This window comes from Pongo pygmaeus, chromosome 10, assembly GCF_028885625.2.
Source record: "Pongo pygmaeus isolate AG05252 chromosome 10, NHGRI_mPonPyg2-v2.0_pri, whole genome shotgun sequence".
Classification (NCBI taxonomy): domain Eukaryota; kingdom Metazoa; phylum Chordata; class Mammalia; order Primates; family Hominidae; genus Pongo; species Pongo pygmaeus.
Genome location: NC_072383.2, coordinates 19,565,220 through 19,571,276, shown reverse-complemented (window position 1 = coordinate 19,571,276; position 6,057 = coordinate 19,565,220).

Genomic DNA, 6,057 nt, shown 5'->3' with positions numbered 1-6,057 from the left:
TTAGGAGATGACAGCTTTCTCAGGTATCTAAGCAAATAGCCCCAAAAGAGAATTTAAAATATTAGATTCTAAGGCTGGAGAGTTTTTTGGGCAAAATAATTAAACAAAAAACCAAAAAACCTCTTGAGGATTGCCTGTCTTGCAATTATTTGTACCTCTTTCATTGTCATTTATTAATGTCCTCAACAGGAATGATTAGCATGTCAGTTGCAAAGAATGAGAGCGATCAAGAATAAATGGTGTAAGGAAATTACTTTCCTTCAGTTTATCAACATAAAAGGAAAACTTCAAATGCTCTGGTACTCATGGCAAAGGCAGTTGGTTGTGATACTGTCACATTTCCAGACAAATTGAGTCTATGAGTTCTATTTAAAACTGTAAAAGCCACTGGGCATAGAAATAACTTGGCTTTTGATCTTAATTACATAGAGTCATATTGTAGTGTAAATATGAATTAAGCATTTGTAATTTTTTTTTTTTTAAGACAGAGTCTTGCTCTGTTGTCCAGGCTGGAGTACAGTGGAGTGATCTCAGCTCACTGCAACCTCCGCCTCCCAGGTTCAAGTCATTCTCCTGCCTCAGCCTCCTGAGGCTACAGGCACATGCCACCATGCCTGGCTAATCTTTGTATTTTTAGTACAGACAGGATTTCGCCATGTTGGCCAGGCTGGTCTCGAACTCCTGACATCAGGTGATCCACCTGCCTTGGCCTCCCAAAGTGCTAGGGTTACAGGCATGAGCCACCGTGCCCAGCCAAGCATTCGTATCTTTAAGTCACTTTAGTGGTACTAAAATGTTGGTAATCTGCTGGTTTAATGCTATAGTCAATTGTAGTGATGATTTTTGGGTTGAAAACCATAGCCTGTAGTTCTCAATGCCTAAAATCCTGACAAATTTAAACAGACTCTGTAGAGAATGTACATTAGTCAGCTAATGCTGGATGACAAACAATCACAAAATCTAGTGCCATAAAACCATAAGTATTTATTTCTTGTTCATTCATTTGTGTGTCAGTTCTAGTTCAGCTTCTTCAAGCTCTGGCTGAGGGTTGGGCTTGAGTCTCCTTCATGAATATTCCTTTTGGGACTTGGTCTACAAAGTAATAGCTATCCAGCAGAAGCTCTTTTCATAGCAATAGGAAGGAGTGAAGGAGGCAAACTCAATCACACAGACATTCTAGCCTTGGCTCTCATCATGTATGCTAACATCTTATTGGTTAAAGGAAGTCACATGGCTAAATCCATCAGTAGGGAAGTGTGTTCCTTCTATGGAGAGGGGAAGAATGAACATTTCCTTAGCAACAATCTAATTTACTGTGAGATGTTTATATATTGCTATTATTCCTAAAAATTCTTTAATTTCTTAACATTTCAAATTATATGTTTGTATTTAGTTGCAAGTGAGAGAAAACCCACAATAACAGGAGCTTAAACAATATAAAATTTTATTTCATACATATAAATGACGTCCACAGGAAAGCAAGCTAAAATGGCATGGCATCTTTATAATGTTCAAGAATGCAGCGGCTTCTCTTCAGCTCTATTCCTATTCCCAGGCCGCCTCCTGATCCAAGAAGGCTGATCAAGTTCCAGCCATCAAGTTCATATTCCAGACAGCAAGGTGAACAACAAGATGAAGGAAGTCACATCTCTTCTCTTCCCAGAAGTTGCACACAATTCTTTCGCTTACATCTTATTGGCCAGAAATTATTCACGTAATTACACTAGCAAGGAAAGTTAGAAACTTAGACTGTATTCTTGGAATTCTCCAGGTATCTACATTTGCTGTAAAAAATAATGGATTTTATAATGTTAGTACACTATTAGAGAAGAACAGCTGTTGGTGTAAACAATTGATAGTCTTTGCCACAAATTCCAAAGAAACTACATTCTTATCACTACCTAGCCTTTCAATGAGATATTTTATTTCTTCTTCTAAGTTCTTACAATAAAAATATGATTGTTAACAAAGACACCATAGATATCATCCCTTAAATTAAAGTTTGGAGTTATTTTTAGTTACAGCTGGCAAGCTGCCAAAAGGAAAAAGGGAGATGGACTGAAGTTTCTAATACGGATGTCAATTCTCAGTGGAATTATCCAGCTCTACTACCTTCCAAGTTGATCCTGAGAATGGATTCCAGGGACAGCCATTACTTTATCTTTACTACTGTAATATGTTAATTTCAGTACATGAGTTCTTGCTTGAAAGACTTCAGAGAAGAGAACATTTCCTGTTATGAATAAATGGTTACAATTTGAATTAACCCACAGACATTGATGGATCACTGCTTTTTGTCATGATCATTAACCTGTAATCAAGGTTATCCAAGATCTGTTCCCAATATACCTTTCTAGGTCTGTCTCCCCCTACTCTTTTTCATGTATTTTTATAAAATTTATAACATGCTGAAAAAATGTCAAGTATTATAGATGACTTTCTCAAACAAACTAGATTAATTGTGCCACCCAAATATATCCTGTATCTTACTTTTTTGCCTGTGCTTCAGTAGAGTGACCCACGTCATACCTACTATAAGCTTATCCATTAGTTTAAGACTTAAACCAAAATCTTTCTTAAGAAAGTCTCTCTAGAATCCCATAATCAGAAGTGATTTCTCTCGAAAGTCCAATACAACTGTATATTATATTCCCTCCTTCCTTTATTCATTCATAATTAATATTTCTTGAAACCTATTATGTGTCACTGTGCTAGGTCTCATTTATAGCATTTATAGTCTAGTGGAAGGCATTAATCAAATAATATATTCCTTATGTAGAGACCATGACCTATCTCACATTATACTGCTATTGTTCATCTTGCTTACTTCCCCAAGCACTGAAAACAAATGGAAAAGCTGTGTTTTATCGTGTGACTACCCTTCTGACACCTAGTAATGTGCCTTGCATTGTTAGTTAAATGTTCAGCAGCAATATTCGATGAATATTTCATGTATTGTCTTACTCTTCACCCCGGGGGAAGCAATTCAGAGGACGTATGTTACCATTAACTGCTGTAGAAAAATTCATTTGAAATGGAAACACTCATTTAAAAATATATACATATGTCTTCATAACTGGAGTGTTGAGGATGGAGAAGAACCTATAAGATGAAAATCCAGCGTGTTTGCCTTATTAGAAATGCAAATGTCTACTGAAATATGATTATGAGAATATGAGGTGTCCAGTGTCCAGACGTGCAAAAATCACATAGATAAAAGCAAGTTTCTCTCTAATCTTTCTTTGCTTTGTGTAATCAAAAGACAGAAAGCAAACTATAAATAAATGATATTTAGGCAGTTTTAGAAATGTTTGCATCCTGCTACAATCACTGCTATAATAGGTTTTCTAGGCTCTGCAGCATTTTCCTTGTTTCCTGCTTATTCAGGCTTCAGATCTGTGGAGTGGATCATAATTAGGAATCTACTGGTTCTTTCCCCAACTCTGATTCAATTAGCCATATGTTACAGGCAGCAAACACAGTGGCTGTCAAACTTTAGCAATTACCAAGGGGGTGGGGGGAGAAAGTTTGTGGGGTCAAAACTGTGAACTTATAAAAAGCTCTTGAAGTAAAGGCAAATCTTAATAGTGGAGCATTAATCAGAATTTTGTCTGGCCATTCTTTAATCATCTCACACGGACCAGCTCTGGAAATAGCAGCCTTTCATACACGTGGGACAGAAGTGTTGAGCTCTCAGAGCAAAGGTATCAGAAAAGGCAATGAGTAAATATGCAATTCTGTTTACATTCTTCATTCCAACAATGAAGAAAAATCAATAGGCTTACAGAATATGGCAATTGTCCTTTGAAATGAGGGCTTTCTGAAAGGTACTTTTTCTAGCTCATAAGGGCTGATTCCAAATAAATGATTTACTCTTCGTGGAGTGCTACATGCTTAATGAGGGCTGTGCTGGGTCAGACTGGAAGTGGAAAATCCTTGGAGGGTCACTGTTAAATTCATTGTATCGAAAAGGCAGAACATTCAAATTTAAACATTTGACATTCAAAGCTGTGTTAGTTCAGAACGTCTCTGCTATATGCTGATTTGTTAGAGAAAGGGGGTTGGAAGTCCTGGGGTAGATAACATTTAAAAAAATAGTTGAAAGAAAATGAGCATTGAAGCATGTCATTCTTGAGGAAAAACTCACATAATTAGGTAGGCTTTGTGAAGAAATCTACTGCTTTAAAAAGAAAAAACCTATTAATTTTTTGGCTAACCTACCCATTCATGCTCTTCTCCATAGAAGGAGGAACTGAGTTACAATACAGCCACACTCCGTTTAAAATAACATTTATTCAATAGCGGGTCTGCCTCATAGGCTTACCTCCTCATAGAAAAGGCCTATTATAAATCCCAGTAATTTTCCCATGAGTTCTACAAAGAGTGTTTCTTCGTGGTGGGTTTGAGTACTTTATCCACTATAATTTAAATGTCTCAAATGATGTCACTTCAAACTGTTTCCCTCAGGAGGTTGCTCCAGTCTGAAAAACAGTAAGATATTTCTGTAGTATTTAACCTGGAATTTATTTTTCTGTCATCAGAAATAGGTCCTTTCCCCACCAGCTTTAACCACTGAACTTTGTTCAAGAAGCGAGTGTGCTCTAGCATAAGAAAGGTTGTTATCTTTTCTTCATAAAATAAGTGACTTTTAGCTCAACTGTATTGAGTGCATTAAAATTCCCATTTGATTTATTTTGCTCTAGGTATGTATCCATGTCTATGGACACTAGTTGAGATTTTGGTCCAGGAAAAGCTGAGGTTTGGTTGGGGGAGGGTGAAGGTGAGTGGAGAGGATTTTAAAGTGTAAACTTTTACTCTCTCATATCAAATAGAAATTTTAAAAAAATATTGAGAGGGTAAACATTCATCTAGTGGAATAGAAACTGAAGAAATCAATGAAGCAACAGAATATAGGTGTGACCTTTAGACTTTTTTCTTTTTGAGGTTAACAAAGTGGAAAAGCATCTTGCTAAGAAGTCAGGGTACAAAATTCTGACCCCTATAAGAACATCTACCATAACACTTTAGCTTTAAGTACTTCTATTTATTTATTTATTTAGAGACTGCATCTTACTCTGTCACCCAGACTGGAGTGCAGTGGCACTATCATAGCTTACTGCCGCAAACTCCTGGGCTCAAGTGATCCTCCTGCCTCAGCCTCTCCAATAGCTCAGACTACAGGCCTGTAGTGGCCTAATAATTTATCATCACTCCTGGCTAATTAAAAAAACTTTTTTTTTTTTTTTTTTTTTTTTTTTTTGTAGAGACATGGCCTCTCTAAGTTGCCCACGATGGTCTTGAACTCCTGGGCTAAATGCTTCTTCCTCCTTAGCCTCCCGAGTAGCTAGGACTTCTGCATTAATTTTAATAGCTTAATTGGAATGACGAAGTGAGGGTTGCCAGAGCCAACACGTTAAATGCTTGTCTTGGGTGGCAGGCAGCTCCATGGTGAAGAGAGAACTCACTGGGCTCCATTGCTCCTTCCTGTGATGGGCTACCACACACGGTGAGGATCTTTGCTGCTAAGTCTCTCATCTGTTTCAAGTGTGTGTGCATATTGACAATTCTCCTAAGGAAAGCAGAGCACTCCTACGGAGGTCCTAGAGGGTACATACAGCAGCTGATGATAACTTTTTTTTTTTTTTTTTCCTACTAGGAGAGTTTTAATTAAAACTACATGTGGTTTGAAATGTTTGCTGTTCTTTCTCTTCTGAAAATCCTTACAATTCATTTTGCATAAAAAGAAGAATTCTAAAGTCTTTCATTTAAATAGTGAGATGATAGCTTCAGTAAGAATTGCTGTGTTGCGCTTTCATATATGATTACTGAAAGCACAATGCAAAGGCCAGGGCTGAATTTAACAGGCCATTTGCTGCAAGTAGCAGTGTCACTGGATACCACCAACAGGTTCATGTGGAAGGTTTTTTTAAAAGGTTTTAAATTTTGCAATTAAAACATATACAGGCCGAGTGCAGTGGCTCATGCCTATAATCCCAGCACTTTTTGGGAGGCCAAGGTGGGTAGATCATTTGAGGTCAGGAGTTTGAGACCAGCCTG